General features: G+C 29.3%; 1 protein-coding gene across 5 annotated transcripts in view; it reads left to right on the forward strand.

The window, feature by feature from the left end:
- LOC126733954 (Kv channel-interacting protein 1-like) overlaps window positions 1-20964 on the forward strand; it is a 300096-nt gene that overhangs the window by 48352 nt on the left and 230780 nt on the right. The window contains exon 1 of one of the 5 annotated variants that reach the window (XM_050437447.1): window positions 12180-12317. The exons of the other annotated variants lie outside the window; for them this stretch is intronic. The gene's annotated coding sequence lies outside the window, so the exon portion shown is untranslated. Of the gene's footprint in view, window positions 1-12179; window positions 12318-20964 lie in introns of those variants that run through there. 5 annotated transcript variants of the gene reach the window in all.

Raw genomic sequence — 20964 nt, forward strand, 5'->3', positions numbered from 1 at the left:
TGTTCCTTAAAATTAATGCCCTTTCAGCTAAGGAATAGAAGCCAAGGCTAATTTAAATACAAATACTGCTAAAGGGGCTTTAACTCTTATTAAAGCCATCGAAAAGGGGCTTTTATCATAATCAAATTAACTTAATAAATAAATTATGTATAGAGAGTATTTTAAAAGGTGTTTTTTTCTTGCAAGTCTTCCTTTTTTTTAATAAAATTGACATTGTAAAGTGTATTATGGACATCCTAAAATGCAGCTTTTTAAAATTTAATTTTTGCCTTCTCGCATAGCACACTTCATCAGAATATAATTTAAACAAAAAATAAAAAAAGCAATATGGCGCATACTCCTTTTGGAATATTAAGTGTTTCGCAACGCTCTTAAGCGAAATTTATGTGACACGTGTGAATTATGGCAGCAGAGGTCTTAGTTCGCCCTTTTTTCGGCAAAAAAATTAAGAGAATTTAGTGTAAGAAAGCTGGAAAAATATATAGTTCTTTGTTTAATTAAGGAAAAAAAAATTGTTAAAATGAGCAGCATTTTGAATATGAAAGTTATTTTTATTGGGCACCAAAAATTAATACACTATAGGATTGTTCATTACAGTTCGGGGACGTTTAATAATGATCCATTAAAGTGTCTCTTGATTGTTTCCAATTGAATTTGAATACAAATGAAATATATCGATTTATCTCATATCATCAAGCATTTCCGCTACACATCACTTTAAAATTTAGAAATTCCTATAAAAAAATTGTATTTAAAATTTAAAGAGATTTAAGTCAAATTAGCTCAGAATTTATATTACAGGCGAACAAAATTACCTAAAATTGAAGGCAGAATAAAACTTCCTAATTTTTTAAATGTTTAATATTTTAAACTAAATAAACTGTTTCATTTTTTACTAAACGAAAACACTATATATATACCATAGCAAATGACTTTTCTCAAGTATCAAGAAAACCCCCGAAATGCACTCGAAACCCGAATAAAAGTTTTAAAATTTTTCATTTCCTTTTGTCGACCAATAAATTGAATCCTGAATCTTGCCACAAAATTACTTTTTCACCGGTAAAATCCCTTAAATTTTCCAAGCAAATACGACTACTTTCAACTTTGTGTTCTTTAAAATTAATGCCCTTCCAGGCAAGGAATAAAAGCCATGGCTAATTTAAATACAGATACTGCTAAAGGCGCTTTAACTCTTATTAAAGCCATCGAAAAGGGGCTTTTACCATAATCAAATTAACTTATTAACAAATAAATTATATATAGAGAGTATTTTAATAGGTGTTTTTTTCTTGCAAGTCTTCCTTTATTTAAATTAAACTGATATTGTAAAGTGCATTATGGACATCCTAAAATGCACCTTTTTAAAATTTAATTTTTGCCTTCTCGCATAGCACACTTCATCAGAATATAATTTTAACAAAAAATAAAAAAAGCAATATGGCGCATACTCCTTTTGGAATATTAAGTGTTTCGCGACGCTCTTAAGCGAAATTTATGTGACACGTGTGAATTATGGCAACAGAGGTCTTAGTTCGCCCTTTTTTCGGCAAAAAAATTAAGAGATTTTAGTGTAAGACAGCTGGAAAAATATATAGTTCTTTGTTTAATTAAGGAAAAAAAAATTGTTAAAATGAACAGCATTTTGGGTAGGAAAGTTATTTCTGTTGGGCACCAAAAATTATCACACTATAGGATTGTTCATTACAGTTCGGGGACGTTTAATAATGATCCATTAAACCATCCCTTGATTGTTTCCAATTGAATTTAAATAGAAATGGAATATATCGATTTATCTCACATCATCAAGCATTTCCGCTACACATCACCGCACATTTCACTTATTATATATACATAGACGACGATTTCTCATTCACCTGACAGCTTTTGGTATGTATAAATTATGATTATTACGAGTAAATAATAAGTTTAGTCTCAAATGGGTATAGAAAATATTATATGGAAAATTAGCATTGGTGTTAAGTTTTCCACAGCCCCATGTAAAGGCATCATTATCACTCCTTATGGCTCCTATAAAAGAGGTTAAGGATATTAAGATCAGTTTCTATGGCAACAAGTGGGAAACGACAAGAAGTTCGGATAAAGGGGAAATTGGATTTCCGTTTATGGAGAAAGGAACAAAAATTTATTACTTTGTTTTTATGATATGCTCTCTGTTTATTAGTACATTGAGGAATTAAATAACAAATAAGTAAATAAATTGCTGATCTTTAACATAATCTGAAACCATTTTTAAACCTTCTGAAGTAGTTGAAAAATTGCAGGAAATAAAAAAGTTGGTATTATTTGAAACATAGAGACCAGGTTGAAAATCTTGAGTGACAGATCCAAAGGATCTCAAAAAGGCTAAAAAAAAAGCTACAAAATATAGAACTAAATTTATAAAATTAAGTGTAGTTAAGGTCAGATAAACGTCCCTGGATTAATAAGGATTTGGACACTCCTCTACTCCAGGGAGTTTCAATAAGTAACTATTGTTTTTTCTATATTTTCTATATCATCATTTCATTTTCTAAGTAGTGTTTAGCCCGGCTGAAAATAGTGTCTTTTTTTCGTAATGTGTGTAATTCTAGCGATAGAAAAATGCTCCAGCTGTTTTTTTCAGTTTTCATCCCCGCAAAACCACCCCGCAACTACCCCAGGTATGAATTTATTTTTTTTTATGTTTCTTATGAACCCCTATACCACATCCAGTCGTTCGTTTGCGGGTTGCAATTTTTTTGTTAAAAAGTACAGATTCCCCGGACCAGATTGAGATAATATGATTTTAAATGCCAGAATGAAACCTAACGAATTTAATTTGATAAAAATGAAGCAATACGTTTTTTTTTTATATAAAAACTGCGACCTGCAACTTTTTCCTAAAAACTCCAAAGCCAGCTATCAACGTTAAAAAAATTAGGATTATGAAAATAACTAACCAAACATCTTTACTTTTTTTAAAGGACTCATACAATGGCCCATTCAGAAGCAGTATTGTGGCCAAAGCAAATTTATCATGCAACATCCAACTGGAAAGGCTTTACAGGGAACCTCTTCCGTTTGCTTCAAATAAAGCTGAGAATTTAAGATCACTGTTACCGTTACTACAACTTGTAGCTAATAAAAACTACTATGAATGTATTCTGGATAATACTTACCCTGATAACATGGACATTTATGAAGAAGATGATTATAGTAGTGGATGTGAAGATTAACTTACTACAAACTATTAAACTAATCCTTATTTAGAATTTATTCTATGTTTAAATTTGTTAAATAAAACGTATGTTTTTTCTTATTCAACTTTTTTTTCTTGCAAAAACAACTTATGTCCAACAGTTTTTTCAAATTTTTGACAAATATATTAGAATTGTTTTTTTTAAACAAGAATTAAATATATTAGCTTAATATACGCTGTAATCAATTAAAAAAATATGAAGAAATAAATTTGTTTTAAAACAAAATGTTTTTTTCATTTCCTGAAAATTTTGGATTTTGGACATATGTGTTTTTTGTAAAACACGCCTTAATTGAATTTTTCATAGGCAGTTAAATACTACAGCTTCTTATATTTCTTTAATACTATCAAGTCCCAAAAAGAATTAATTGATTTTTTAAGGCCCTTAACTGCCTGGAAGAAATTATTGATTTTTTTATATGAACTACAATAAAAACTAATGGTTGTAATATATTTAATTATAATACGCTACTGCATCTTGCCAAATTTTTGTTTTTCCTTCAAATAGGTCAACAGTATTTATAATTCAAATAATTAATCAAAACCTCCCCTCTTTCCAAGATGAGTTTACATTGTTCCACTCAAATTCATTAAAAAAAAACCTTTACGTTAAACAATGTAAGCAAGAACTCCCAACTAGAACCAAACCTAATTGATTATAAATGCGCCGAATCAATTTGGAAACAATGGAGGGAAAATAATTGAATATCCGAGTTTCACTATGTATCGAGAAACGAAAGTTTCTCTAAAGCAAAGAGATACGGACAGAGAGATAAGTTATATTAAGGTGTTTGTTTGTAGTAGGGGAACAACAATTTATGAGAGATGATGAGATACGCGTAATTGGAGAGCCATTCAAATTTGATTAATCACCAAGAAACGGGATAAATTACAATGAAATTAATTAACTTTATCCGGATCGTTAGGTTTCACCTTAATGGTACGTCTAAAAATAACCTGGCGGGTGAGAAAAAAGGTCCTTTATAACTCAAAAGGAACAAAAAGGGAACTTTTACTGGATGATAATGTCCTAACCGGTGGCTAAATTACTTTATAAAGGCGGCTATAAAAACGGCTGAAATACCCATTCTGCAGACGCTAACCTTTTTAATTAATAAATCAGTGGAAAAAGGTGTTTCTAGGCTATTTATGAGCTTAAGATAAAAGTCACTAGTATATAAGCTATAATGGAAAAAAAACACTTTTTTTTTTAATTCATTAAACTATAGTCCTATAATCCTTCGAAATTCAAAAAGCATAAAACTGGAGATAAATAGAGCAAAATCTATTTAACGATCTAATTTTGCATGCGCCGTATCCAGTTGCATGCTAATTGTATACTGTACGTAGATCGTATTTCCATTTGCTTGTTTCTATTAATATAAATGAAGAAATTAATTTGAATTTTAGTTGTGTGCCCCATAGAGTCGATATGCGCGTATAATCTATTCGGGACCAATGATTAATTAATTTTATTTAACGGTAGGTATAAATAAATGGGTTTAACAATTGAATTATTTTTTCGAGTGTATTGATGCAAATTTCTGTAAAAGCCAGGAATATGATTATGACAAAGTTCTGTGTTGGATTTGGATTATAGAAGTCATGAATCACATAATGTATTTAAAAAAAATTTGCGTGTTCTCTGACATGATTTTCACTCAAATTTAGATCGCAATAACATGAAAAACGTACTAAGTTGATGCTCTATATTAAATATGATAATTCAGTTTACTCCAAAAAAAGTTCATTATTAATTTAGACTTTAAAGAAGAAATCTCGTCTTAAACAAAAGCTATAAACTAAAAAACAAGTCGTCAAAAACTCAAAATGTATTTTTAATTATCCGAAAAAACCATCGCATGAGGTCGTAAAATTGAGAGCTATTCCGGCAGAATCCATAAGCTAGAGTCATAAAATCGATAGTAAAGTTGATCTGTTTTACTGTAGCCCCTTAAAATGTATGAAATATCTTTAAAAACTATTACATATTTCCTTTATTCTAGTATTTACAGTGATGGCGGACTATTATATAGAAATTTAAATAATTTATAATATTCCAGAGTAAAACATAGGTAGTTCCAACCGATATCAAGTTTAATAAGAAAAATCGTAAAACAAAAATATTATCAAGCCTTAATGCTGTAAAAGTAACATGTTAATGGCGTCACTATAACCTGGTAGCACCCAAGGACTTCTCAATGCTGTCAAGTTCTTTACAATAAGTTCTGTGGCTTCTTAAAAAAAAAATACAAGGATTCCTAAACAATGAAAAATTCTGTAATAAGTACAGTTGCATTTAATGCTGTTTCGACAAAAGTATTTCTTAAATATAATTATAAGAAAATATAAGGGGATATTTTTTTAGCAAATTTTTTTGACAACCTTTTCTTCTCATTCATGTATTTCACTAACATGTTTTTACAAAAATCCCATCACTAAAAAACAATTTATTTATTAATTCACACTTATTTATTTATCACTGGAATATTGGTATGTTTTTTTCGCAAAGTAAAAACTATACTTTTTCTCATTGACCAGTGATCTAATGTGCATCAATCATTATAAGTACCGTCAATGCGGGTGACTTGATAACAATTTTGACATGTTTATCCCTCTACGAGACACAGAATAAAAAATTGGTTTGCGAAAATAAATGGAAAACTTGCACATAAGTTTGGGGAATATATACATCGGAAAAAAACTTTCAAATTTTTTTTAGTTTTCAAAAAAAATAATAAACAGAAAATTTCAAGTCACCCGCAATACGGGTGTCTTTAAAGTCGTTTAAAATGAAAGTCACCCGCTCTAAAGAGTGTATAGAAACAAAATTAGTAAATTAAAACTAATTTCTTTGGTTGTATCAATTATAAAACTTTATTTTATATAAAAAATATAAACTAAATATAGCTTAAACACTATTCTAATTTAACATTGTTTTTAAAAAATAAATTTTAGTGCTCCTCTCCTTAACTCTTCAGGACGCTGAAACTTCCTGTTGCTTTTTCTTTAGTGTAGTAAACTCTACCAAGATGAAAAGTCCCCTTCGACCAAGTTGTCTAGAGCGATTTGCGCTTTCTCGACTTTTTATAAGTTTTCCGAGTTAATATATTTGTTTTCTTGCACTGGGTTTACAAAGCAGGGCAGCTCAATATCTTCAAGTTCCTCTGATCCTTTATTTGACAATATATCTTCTTTTAGCTCGATTATAGTTTCTTTTTCCCATTCCGAAGAGCTTAAAATCTTTTAATCTGTAACGCTTTCTCCGGGCGCCACTACCCATTTCTTACGGTTGATTTGTTTGGCTCGCGGTTCTTTTAATCTGGATTCCTTAAAAAGAGATGTAACTGACTCTGCAACTAATGATGTAACGCTATTATTGGCGTCAGTCTCATTGTCGTCTGGGACTTTAACAAGGACCTTATCTCGGTTAAGTAGATATTAACCTGTAGCCTCAAATCCAGATTTGATATTTTTACTAACTGTGAGAGCAATCGATTTGATTGTCCTGTTCAGAACTCGGGGAAAATGATCTTTCTGTAGTACACCTGGATTTGACATTTTCCATTTTTTTAGCTGCTGTCGCCAGGCAATCTTGATTGGTCTGAAGTAGGACACATCAAGAGGTTGTGTCAAATGGGTACTGTTTGCTGGTAAGAAAATGAATCTAATATTTTCTTCCTTGCATATTTTTATTACAGCCTCTGATAAGTGACTTGCTATATTATCCCCAATGATAGCTTTTGGGCCATCTAGACGTCTATAATAAGGAACAATGATCTTGAAGAACCAATCCTCAAACAAACTTTGATCGAACCACCCAGACTTGCTGTGGTTGTAATTACAACCTTCAGGGCCACTTTGAGTCCAAGTGGACCACAAATTTTCAGATTTGTAGACAACGTATTGAGGTAACAAAAGTCCAGCCGCTGTTACAAAGAACATGACTGAGTGGGCAGACTTGGTGGAATCACAAACTTTCTCTGCGTGCTTCATAGTTCTTCGTATAACAACTTTAGGCTTTCCGGGATCATCAACAAAATTTGTTTTGTCATAGTTTATTAAATTCTCCGTGATACGTCTTTGAGAGAAACTTTTAATTTATCAAAATATTCATATAAAACTTTTCTTGATACACCTGCCCTAGATCTTATTATATTTTCAGCCAAACGAACCTTTAATACATCTTTAGGCCTTGTAAGAAAGTCCGTGCACCAATCTTTTCCAGGCATGTTAGGTTGTCATTTGTATAATTCACATATCTCCGTCCGCCAATTTTCTTTTTATATTTCTGTGGCATGATTTTTCAAGTCACCCTAAAAATATAATCAAAAGCTAAAAAAATAAAAAAAAAATTGAAACAATTTTTTAAAGCAAAACTGTGATGACATCTTCAAAAAAACTATTTTTTCCATCTAATATTAAATATTCATTCCTTTGACTGAATTCCAACTATGGCTCAGAAGTAAAAGTTCTAGAGGTTCAAAAAATCAACAATTTTTATTAGATACTTTGACCTACGGCTACGGCACACTAATTCAGAATGGCGCGACAAGTTTTAGCCTAAAAGTAAACATGTACCAAAGTCAAATGCGCGGCAATGCCTATGCAGCGTTCTCCCTTGCATTTAGGTGATAAAAAAAAAAAAAAAAAAAAAAAAAAAAAAAATTTCTTTTAGATACACAAAATCGTCTAGTGAATTTATGATCTGATTTATTTTTGTTCTTTTTTTTGTATCTTTAAGACGCTTCTCGCTGCTGCTTCATAGATTGTTCAGAACTGTATATGGGTCTCCCCTCACATTGATACTGGAAATGGTGTATTGAATGGCTCTGTTATGTTTTTGTTTGTAATATGGCTAACAGTTTAGGGATTGATTCTCTTTTTTTCTTCTCTTACTTTTAGTAAGCATAGGTACATGCACATGGTTAAGTAGAATAGCATTTATTTGCTAGACTTCGCCATTCCTGTACTATTTAAATTACAATATTTTGTATATTATTATTTGTTATAAAAAAAAAATTTTGTAACTTTGTTTGACTTAAGAAAGACCTTATTTATTTATTTATTTATTTATTTATATGTTCGACGGCGAAATTTTTTTTACTTCACCCTCTGATTTCAAGTCACCCACTTTGACGGTATTCATCGATTTTTCGATATTTATCGGGATATTGATTATATTGATTTTTAAAGTTCCTGTGATATTGGAATACGATATTTAAGCATGTTTTGGAATCAAAAATGACTTTATGTAAAATTTTGCTTGGATTTGATAAATGTCGTAAGATATGCATGATATTTTTTTAAAAATGTTTGTTATCCAAACACATCAAACTCAAAAATGTTAAAAGAGTAATAACTTAAATTACAGAAAAGTCCAAAAATTAATGGCAGAAAAATTCGATAACAAACAATCAAATTCAAATAACAGAAATATTTAGGTATCTGCTAAAGTAGTCATGTCACAGAGACGAAAGACAAATACAAAGCTAAAATATAATAGACAGTAGTAATTTATCTTAATTTAACATGATGAATTATAACCTTATTTAACACGATGCAGCCAAAAGCTTTTGACAAATCATAGAATACTGCTGCAGCCATCTCTTCCTTATTCAAATAAATGTAGAGTTCACTAAAAAGTCACGTCACCTGATCCTTATCTCTTTTCTCTAAATCTATATCAATTTTTTGCCATGCTCTTACAGGAACGTTATCATAAATTAAAGGTTATTTTCGATAATCTCTTGAGTATAGATGTGCTAAAATTTAGAATTAAATTATCAATGTCTCTGGACATTAGGGGCCAAGAATAGAGATAGAATAGAGATACCTTGCTCTAGCTTTTGGGTTTTCTTTTGCTAAATGACTTTTACGTAGATTAGTAAAATTTGCGAGTTGCATTGATTTAAAAATTATTAGTTTTTTATTTTTATACAATAAGTCATTGCAAAATGTTCTCTTAAATCTATTTGAATAAAATTGTATTAAATCTGGATTTATTTAAAATAAATTATTTAGACAACCCTTCTTAATGTCGCTTATGCGTTGCATAAGTGCATTTTGTATTACAGTTTTTAATTCTTAAATTTGTTTTGTCTACAACTGGAAGGCTAGACTCTATTAACAATACTTGTGCCTCAGTATTTTAATCAAATTTACCTGTATATTCGGTATTTAAATTAGTTTTTAAATTCGTATCCCCTAGAGAGTGAGTGGATCTGCTATGGATAAATGTCAACCCGGCTTATAAATTACATTTATATTCTAATGTTGAATTTGTAATAATACACGGTTTAATCTCATAAGACATAAGTTTAAGCTTATAAGGTTTTTACAGTCAAATAGAAATCAGATGTATAGTCACGTCACTTGAACTTAGCTGCGTACTTCATGACAACATTCTCTTCTTTACTATTTTTTCTACGATTTTTGAAAGGGTCTGTAGAATTGGAATTGACCCAAAATTTTCCTCCTAACTAATTCTTTCTTCATTCTTTGGAATTGGGATAGCAGTGGTGGTCTTTAGACAAATTATCTTAGGAAAATTAACAGTGGAAAATAAGTGGTTAATTGCCTCAGAAAGTGAGCTTGATCAGGTAAATACTGACAGATCTTCAATGAAATATCATACCAGCCTAAGCTTATTTTTCATTTCCCTGAATATCTTTTACATTTTTTATTTGTTTGTTGTTGCCAGATAAACTGAGTCTGGATATTGGTCTTTTAAATAATTTAATCGATACAGTTGTTCCACGGAACTGGTTGATGATGTTCCAACATTCCTTTTGTCTATTTGTTGAAGAAGAGATTAAATATTGATAATGTTTCTTTTCTGAAAGTTCCTCAACACGCCTGTAAATCTTTCTATAATTATTATTAGTTTTTTCAAAAAAATTGGGTTTTTACAACACAATAATTATTACTTGTGATACATTGTTTCGAATATCTTCGGAACTATTCTGAATTATTTATTTTTTTATACAGCACATTGCTAAACTTAAAAGTTTGCTGTCATTTAACCATCTTCGTATCTCTTATAGAGTTTAAAATTTTCATGTTGAGGGTCGAAATTGAAACACCCTGTATACTTAAATAACATAAAAAATCCTATGTCAATTTTTTCAAGATGTCTCGAAAATTTAGAGAATGTGAAATGTATTTCCCTTAACCTGGATAATATTACAGAATAAATTATTTTTCGAATGTATTGAGAAATATCATCGAAGTTTAAGGACAACAATAAGACCAAACAAAACAGACCTAAAATGAGACAAACACTCGAAAATCAATAATAAACTCAGTTGCTGCATACAAAATATAAAGTTCCTTGCATTTGAAGAGCACTTATCGTCAATTCCCAAGCCAATCTGAACAAATTAAATAGAAGGTTCAGTGATACTATTTTGGATTTTTCATTCTATCGAAATCGACTATTGTTCTTTCGAAGTTAGAAAAATTATAAAAAAAACTTTTCATTCCATGTGATATTACTGTTGGTTTTTTATACACGATTCTAATTTACTGTCTGATGATAGACCTACTATATTTATTACAGAAGGAAAAAATTATTTGATGTGCAAAGCAATTTGAGCAACACGTAAATACACAGCTAAATAAGTGTAATGATTTTCTGGGGCCACATTACTTAATGACGGTATAAAAATTAAATTTCACTTCTTCAGCGTATTAAAAAATTTGGTTAACTTCCCTACCTTCGGTATCAAGAACATAATGTCAAAATCACCATGGTTGGACAAGAAGGAATCAAAAACATTTGTTGCGTATTTTAACTTATTAGAAAATCTTACCTATACAGCTTATTGCATTCGTTTTAACAAACACCTGCCTCTCCAGGTCATAGCCTCTAAGTATTAAAATCTCTATTTAAAATTACATACAAAATATCTTTTGGTACCAAGTCAAATACAGAAGCCAAGCACTCAACAAAAAGCTCAAAATTACCACATGATGCTCTATATGTTGTAATTATTATACAGATCTATTCTGTCCATTGCTGCTCATTTACAATGTAATTTTATGGATAAATCTAGTGCTTCTTCTAAATTTTTGACAATGCTAGGAAGACTTAAAATTATAAAACTATTTGAAATATGCCTGACAATATTGCTAAATGCTAAAAAACACCTTAAAAACTTGACTAAAACCACCTCTCTACCCTTTCATAACTTAACACCCGCCATTTCTAGCTACTAAAACAGCCTCCAGGTGTAAAACAGCTTGCAGCAATGACCTTAAAAGATAATAATTTTAGGCAAGATACACACGTAATACGTCAGCGACATACTTGTCGTGTTTAAACTTAGTTAGGAACGCGAAAATTAAACAGCGGCTGCTTGAGTTTAGGTTAGGGGGCAAGGGGGATGAAGAAGGGTCCCAAAATGAAATTCCGGTCCTAAGGGCTCGCGGTTGAAGCCTGATTGCTAACAGAATAAGTAAACTGGTCCTATTAACGGTCTATTAAGGAAATTATGCGCATAGGATTAGCGGAGTTGCTTGATTGGGGTGGCGATTTGAAATTTTAATTTTTTCTTTAATTGCTTAAGCTAAAACTTCTTGACTTAAAGAAATTTACATTTTTGATTCTGGTGGCAACAGAAGAAAAACATTTATTAACACAAATCAAAAACGTAAAAGAAACACACACAAAGAGGACCCAAGAATGCAATAAAACCAAAATTCAATTTAAAAAAATTCGATGTCAAATAAACCACATAAGCGGACCGATAATCCCGAAAACTTCGACACGTTCCGGGAGAAAAACCGGCCTCCTAACCCATTTAATTTAAATATTATTAGCAATTTCCCTTGGGACATCACGTGGGCGTGGTCTAAGGCCACTGGATATCCCTTACCAGCGCCATGCAGCTCCGGATGGTAAGCGAAAAGGGCTCAACGTTTAGTCTTTGTTTAACTTTTACCGGAGCTGAACTCAGCTACGGTTTACGGGGGATTTTGACGACGCGTACGACGGACGCTGTACATCGCTGTTTCAATTTACGTCCGAGGATTTGGGTTAATCGTTTTTCTTTTTTTTGAAGATTCTTTTTAGGTAGGTATTAGTTTTAAAGAGTATAATTGATGAATGATGAATGTAGCCTTTTTCAGTGGTTTTTCTTATATATGTAAATAATCGTTGCTTAAAATTGAATAGATTGAAAAACTTGTTGGAAATTAAATAGGAAAATTGTGTCCATTTTATATAGCAGAGCAATGTTCTCGCAAAATATATACAATAATTAACTAATTAATTATATATTTTTGTAAATATGTACCAATTTGGAACTTATATTAATTTTTCTAAAAGAATATAATGCATACATTTTAAAAGACAAAATTTAAAAAAATATATATAATATTAATAATAGTCTTTTATTAATTAAGGTCTAGCCGTATATAACTACTTTAATTTAAGCAGAAGATGTTACTTGCTTACTTTAAATCTGATACCAGCAAAAAAAAAATTGATTTTCTTTGTTTCTGATTATTATTATGAATATTATGCATAACTTAATAGGATCTGGCCGTGACGTTTATATTATTCATTAATTTTGCTTTGAAGTTTTTTGAAATGTAATGCTAAAAAAATGTATATTTGTAAATTCAGTATTGGATGTTGTAAAGATAAAATTTTACCAACATTTGCCTGAATTTCGTCTAACAATTTATTTTATAGAAAAAAAATATATGTAACTATTTAAAATCAAAATCCATTAATTTTTTTGTCTTTGTTGAGCGAGTTTATTCGTTTTTAGATTTGGTCTTTTAGAACTAATTAATTTTAAAAAACAACAATTCTTTATTATTTCTACATATATGTATAAAATTATTGCTTCACGTCAACTTCAGTATTTCTCTCTTTTAATTTAATTGGATTTTTTAGAGGAGGAATTGGTTTTAAAGGTTAAATTAATGAATGGTGAATGTAGCTTTTATGGTTTTTTAAGTGATTTTCCATATATAAAATATTCTTGCTAAAAACTGAATTGATTTGCAAAAACTGCTTGGAAATTAAATAAGATATTTGATGTCATCTTGTATAGCAGAGTAATGTTTTCGCCTGATATAAATTATTTACTATTCAGTTATATAATTTTTTAAATATATGTCAGCGCCAAAATTAAAAATATATATAAAAACAATAAAATGTTTTATTACATACGCGCTTTTAATATAAATATTATGCATAACTTAATAAAATATGACTTTTATATTATTCATTAATTTTACTTTGATTTTTTTTTAAATGTCATGTTAGAAAATTATATATTCGTAATTCTGTATTGGTCAAGGCAAAATTTTGCCCATATTTGTTTAAATTCGTCCAATAAATTATTTTATAAAAAAAAAATTCGTTCCACTGTTTAAAATTGAAATTAATTAAATAATTTTATTTTTAATGAAAGAGTTAATTGGTTCTTATAACTAATCTTTTTGTACCAATTAATTAAAAAAAAAACAGCAATATTTTATTATTTCCGCGTATATAAAATTATTACATTACTTCAACTTCAGTCTCTCTCTCTCTCGGTCTTAATTTGATTCTTATTTACGTCAGCACTTTTCTCTTTAAACAAATTTAAAGTAATTTTCTCTTTACGTCAGCGACCTTTCTGTTTTCTCTCTGTCATTAAATTTTTTTTTCACACTAATTTACTAACTTATTAATTAAATTCATTTTCTCTATACGTCAGCAAACTATAATACGAGCATGATATATTTGTCTCTGTTGGCGAAATTAAACGCGAAAAACTGGCTTGAAGTACCAATTATGTAAAAGGGTTAAGTAGTTTGATGATTATTTTCACGTACATGAATTTGTTCCTCCACATGGACTTCAGCCTCTTTCTCTCTCTCTCTCTCTCCCTTACTTTAATTTTTATTTACAACAGCCAATTTTCTGTTCAATTAAAGTCATTTCTAATTTTTTAAATAAATTTAAACTAATTATTCTTTACGTCGACGAACTCTTTGGTCTCTTTCTATCATTGTCTGTTATTTTTTTGAGCAAACTTTTCGAGACCATTTAATAATTTCTTATGATGAAATAATTTTCTCTTTACGTCAGCGAACTGTAATACAAACATGCTATTGTTTCATCTATTCGCGAAATTAAGCGCGACAAATTGGCTCGAAGGACCAATTATGTAAAAGGGTTTAGCAGTTTCATGATTATTTCCACGTACATAAATTTATTGCTCCACGCCAACCTCAGCCTCTCTCTTTCCCTTAATTTAATTTTTATTTACGTCACCGAAATTTCTCTTCAATTAAAGTGATTTCTTATTTTTAAAATTAATTTAAGGTAGTTTTTCTTTTATTAATATTTAATTAACCCATATGATAATTCTTCATCAATTAATATAATTTTCACTTTACGTCAACGAACTGTGATATGAACATAATACATTTTCTCCATTTAAGAAATTAAATGCAAAAAACTTGATTAACAAACCAACTATATAAAAGACTTACTTAATTTTATGAATATTTATACGTCTATAAATTTGTTGCTTCACATCAACTTCAGTCTTCCTTTTTCTCTCTCTCTCTCTCTTTCTTAATTTAATTTTTCTTTACGCCGGCAAGCTTTTTCAAGACTATTTAATAATTTCTCAGCAACTAAATTAATTCTCTCTTTACGTTACCGAACTATTTTCTTTTTTTCTGCAATAATTTCTGTTAAATTTTTTTATAAATATTCTCATTACGTCAGTAATCTTTCTTTCCTGTCTCTGGTTTCTGTCTTTGGCTGTTAAAATTATTTTTATATTCACGTGAACGAACTTCCTCGCAGCTTCTCATCAGTTTAATTCATTTTCTCTTTACGTCAGCGAGCTCTCTCACCTGTTTCTGTCATTGTCATTGCTGCTTTTTTTTCTTCTTTTTTTGTATAGCATAACATGAATTATATTTTTCATGATTTTCGGGCGACTTTCAGGCTTTTACAGTAATTTTTAATTTAATGTCACTTTTGTTTCAGAATTTTAGTGATTTTCACTTTCTGTATTATGGATAAAATTTATTTAATTTTTTTTTAAATTAAACTTTAAAACGTAGATGTACAGCCCAACACTTATTTCATTACTGGATATGAGCTGATTTTTTAAACAGAAATAGCCCTGAAGATGGTCTAAATAAAAACCAAAACGTCGGTAATTGTTCTGAAATAAAATCACTTTTATTTGATGTTCTAAACCTGCGCCACTTTCTTTCCATTTCACCTTAAGCAGGTTAAACTTTATTAATAAATGTGAATATTATGCATAACTTAATACGGTCTGGTGCCCAGATTCCTATTACTTGTAAATTTACTATTTAATATTTTTTAAATAAATATGTATTTGTAAATTTTACATTAGTCGTTGTAGATGTAAAATGTTGGTCATATTTGTCATAATTTATAAGATCAGTAAATATATATAAAACTTTTTTAAATAAAAAAAATAATTTTTGAGGACATTTGTACTAAATATTAGGATTTTTTTAAAATGACCAAAATCCTTTTTCCAAACCGACCAATTTTTTGTTGTATTTTATGTACAATCTATGGTATTTCATAGTCAAACGTTAAACCTTTATAAAATATAAATTAAGTGATCTTTTGAAGATATACATTTTATACCACCATCCGTTGACATATCATAAAGAATGTTATAGAAATACTGCCTTTTATATAATTGGGTAAAAAAATAATTTATAGAAGTATAAAGACATTTAATAATAAATTATTGGCATAACCAAACAGGATATAATTGTAAAATTTATATGCATTTAATGTCGAATTATATTCATACCCAGAAGTGTAAAGATGAAATAACTTAAAATGCTACTTTTATAGGTAATAAAGTTTAAAAAATTCTTCAAATAGTAAAATTTTGCTTAATGCTGGTACTATATTAGTACTGCATCTAAGTCACTCTTTTAGGATTTTTAAAAATATTTTGCTACTGTGATAAGTCGAGAAAATAAACAAACATTTTAATTAATTATATACAAACTTACTGGTGCAGAATTTAAGCAATTAAACACAGAATCTGCATATAAATTATAATAAACTCTTTGGGAAACTATTATGAAGCCTTAAAGATTTTATCCTAAATTACAGCAGAGATATCAAGTTTACTGAGGCATAAATAAACGTCTGAATAGAAATAAGTATGCCAAGTATGCTTGTAATACCCAATCAATGCAACTAAAAGTGCAAAAATTTCTAATCCTATTTATTTGCAAAATTGGCAAATATTTATCGTTATTTAAAGGATTTTTCCCCAATAAAACCCCCAAAAGCTTTCACGTTCGTACTAGGTATTCAAAAATGAAACGACCAAAAAGCATAAAATAAAAACTAAAAACAGAGTCTACAAACGCAATGTGTCGCTCGACATTTTCAGGTCGCACGTGCATAAATGCAACATTTCATTGTCTGGTCATTAATTTTCATGATGTATGATGCTGACGGCACGGATGCAAGGGGATTTTGACATGATATAGACGATTTTAATGGCCCTACACATTTTTTCACCCCATATCCGAAGGCTATTTACATATTACAAAAAAAGTTGAAAATTTCACAACCACTTTAACGCTACTTAAAAACATATCGTGTTATTTTTTTTTTAAGCAATTTCTCAAACACAAAATTGAGTTTTGATATTTTCAAAGATAAATGTTTATTTTGTGGAACGTACGTACGTGGGGCAAATGTTCGTAACCAGGCCGGACTAGTCAATAATTTATCGGTGTTTAACTTTGGGGAAAGTTTATTTAAGGCCCATGACAGTTAATGGGAATATATAGGTCGAGATTTCTTTACTTTCGGTATTACTGAGAAGTTATTTCGAAAAAGTACGTTAAAAGTTTCTGGGATATGATTTTACGTGATTTCTTTCAGTTTGAGTTAGTTAGGAGAAACTTTTAGGGTATATGATAGCTCTAGTAGTTTATTTCACTTTTTTTATATGATCATCTCTTAATAAATTAGATAGTGCTTGAGACTCACTTTAGCTTCATATAAAATGCTCTATATTGTTACGTAAATAAATTTTATTTAAAAAAAAATACAGATAAAACCGTTTATCTCGAAAATGACAAAAATCCAGGACTACATTATAAGAGCTTTAAAAAAAAATTCAATATTCAATCGTCGAAATATCAAATCCCCCCCGAATATAAATATTTATATTTAATCAAGTTGAAAATTAAATATACATTTAAATGGCGCTTTTTTCGATATACACGCGCCCCATCCAAATTAAATATTATTTTGTTTTTGGGCGTTCGTAAAATCGGAGCGAGGACCAAAATTGAAAATTTTATTGCCCAATGAAAACCGGATTAAAATCATCAAAAAAAAATAAAAATTCGACGTTTTAAAACGTTTAGTCCTATTTAAATTTTTGATAGAGGACAACCAAATAGGATTATTAAGTCAATTACGTGCAATAGTATTCGTATTTTTTTAAGTGTTTTATTTTTGGTATATTAACTTCCTTTCAGGAGTTCTAAAAGTGTTAAAATTAATGACTCAATGGTAAAAAAACTAAAATCATAAGGGAGTAAAGGTTCTTAATTGTTTAATTGTATAAGTTCGGTCAAGAGACATAAGGAAAGAACTGAATATCTCTGAAATATCTCCATTATATAGACCAGAATATTTTAACTATAAATCTAGAAGAACATTTATTTAAAATATTTCTTGAATTTAATTTAAATGAATGGGTCATTTCGTATTATATTGCTTATTAATAATTTTCTTAAAGGTCAAATATTTATCGAGATATTTTAACTTAAGTGGTTTGGCACTTGGGTGCCTGATCTCCTTAAGTGTTGGGTTTATGAAAAAGTGTCTTAAGAGCAATTTGAGAGAATGGCTCATGTTCTATAATTTTGCTTTTAGGCATTTTTTTATGGGTCAAGAGGTTTTCCAGATATTTTGACTTAAGTGGCTTGGCAGTTGGGTGCCTGACTTGCTGAGTCCATTTTTACCCAATATCTCTTTAACTAAGCAAAAATTATATTTTTAGATTCTTATACTGAGTAAATTTTTTTCTTGGACTTGGATAACTTGGATTTGCCTGGATCGTTCTGTACGTTAAAAGAGTATTTATAGAGCACTCTTTGGTTATCATAAAACTTTTGGTTTTATGTTTGTACTTCCATTAGGGCTTGAGATATAGGACTTTTTTTCCAAGGTCATAAATCTTGAGCATGCTCAGAAAAAAATTAAATTTTTAGACTCTTATAGTCACTATACAAAATAAATTATTGTTTAGACTTTGGACCTGGATAAATTGGATTTGCCTGTGTTGGATTTTGCGTTTTGTAACTTAATGCAATATTTATAAGACACTTTTTGGTTACTATAAAACTTTTGATTTCATTTTTGCACTTTGTGATAAAAGACACTTTTTCCAAGGTCGTAAATCCTAAACATGCTCAGAAAAAAATATATTTTTAGATTCTTATAGTCACTATATAGCATAAATTGCTTAGACTTTGAACCTGGATAACTTGGATTTGTCTGGATTGTTTTGTAACTTAACTTATACAATATTTATAGGGCTCTCTTTGGTTACTATAAAACTTTTGGTTTCATTTTTGCCCTTTAAAATATAAGACACTTTTTCAAAGGTCATAAATCTTAAACATTCTTGGAAAAAATTATATTTATAGACTCTTATAGTCACTATACAGAATAAATTATTGCTTGGACTTTGGACCTGGATAACTTGAATTTACCTGGATCGTTACCTTAAGACAATATTTATAGGGCACTTTTTGTTTACCATAAAACTTTTGGTTTTCTATTTTTTTCTTCATTAGTTCTTGAGATGTAAGATGCCTATTCCAAGATCATAAATCATTCTTTCATGCCCTAAAACTTGTATTCCAGTACTATTAAGTAACTATAAATTTCTGAACTAAGTGATTGATTTAAGTTAAGGTAAATGCGTTTAGGCCAGACTCTTTTAACTCTTTTTGGAAAACTTACACTCTGAAATAAGTGCCTAAAAAGTGTTTGAGTGACTAATTATATTTAGTTAAAAATCGCCTATAAATGCATGAAAAACGCCTAAAAATCATGTGGTAGAAATTCGGATAAAATTAACTTTTTAGGCTTCAATATTCTAATATAAGAGAATAAATTCTTACTTGGGCCTTTGGACCTAGGTTGCATGTAAAATTTTGCCTGAATCACTTGTTATGATAATGAGCTTCTTTAACTGTCTGGAAGAATTTCTCTCTTAAAAGCCTGGAGCAAAGGGCCATTGAATACAAAGTTCGGGATTTTTTATCCCAAGTATACATTTTTGGTTGCACTTCAACTATAAATATGTTTTATTTGCGTTTAACAAGAAGGTTTATTCCATGTTAATAATATACAATTATTATTTCATAAAAGTTAAAAATTTAAGAATGCTATATTGATTACTATTTAAAGACTTTTATACAATGCATTGAGGAGCTAGTTTTCTTTAAATAACTTTTTTTTTGGACATTCAGAAGTATACATTTTAATTTTACCTGGATTTGGAATAATTTCCCAAATTATTAACCAGGAAAAAGCAAAAAGGAAGCCTTTAGAGTACTAGGAATAATCCATCATATATTTACTATTGGAATAGATGAATGAGCATATTTTACTTCAGCAACTTTAGTAATTACTATTCCTACAGGAATTAAAATTTTTAGTTGACTAGCAACATTCTATGGGGCACAAATTTCTTTTAATCCATCTACTTTATGAGCCTTAGGATTTATTTTTCTTTTTACTATAGGAGGATTAACAGGATTGTAGTTGCTTGCCAATTCTTCTATTGAAATTGTTCTCTATGACATTTATTACATAGTAGCTCATTTTAATTATGTTCTTTCTATAAGAGCTGTATTCGCGATTCTAGCAGGAATCACTCAATGATAACTCAGACTATTTACAGGATTCTCATTAAATAATACATTCTTAAAAGCTTAATTTTTTTAAACTTATTGACTTATCTAAAGAAACTAAATTTCCACTTATTTACGATAAAAAGTAGCACAATTACTGCAATTTTCTAGCGATACGCCTTGTTTTCGAGAAATAAAATATGGTTTTTTCACGTTTTACTCGAAAGTTTTAAGGTTATGTGAGAAAAGTATAGATGAGGAAATTTTATGAATTTTTTCTATCACCGATAATGTTCTTAACATTTTTTCTCGGTAAATTATATTCTACAAAAAAAAAAATTTATTAGGCCTACCCTTAACCGCCCACCCATCCCACACAATTTACCAGTAAGAAATTGTTTTAAAAATCATTGTTTTTCAAAATAATACTCATGAATAACAGTTTGTTTTTTTAAATTTGATATAATTATATATAGGTATATTAATGAATATTTATTATACAAAAACAGTGCTATTAGACTGGATAATACGGACAAAAACCGGTGATTTTTCAAAAGAATTTCTTACTGGATAAATGTTTGGGGTGGGTGGGGGGTTAAGGGTTGTGTTGATGAAAAAAAATATTTTTGCAGAAAATATATATTTAATATTTAATTTATGAACATTGTTTATTTCAATTTGATATAATCTTATATATAAATATTTAGTATAAAACAGCGTTATTGGATTGTTTAATATGAACGAAAATATTTGAGGTGTGGTTGAATTTTTTATTTTAACGATTTTATTTTATTATAACTTTCTAAATT

This window comes from Anthonomus grandis, chromosome 3 (genome assembly GCF_022605725.1).
Source record: "Anthonomus grandis grandis chromosome 3, icAntGran1.3, whole genome shotgun sequence".
In the NCBI taxonomy this organism is placed as follows: domain Eukaryota; kingdom Metazoa; phylum Arthropoda; class Insecta; order Coleoptera; family Curculionidae; genus Anthonomus; species Anthonomus grandis.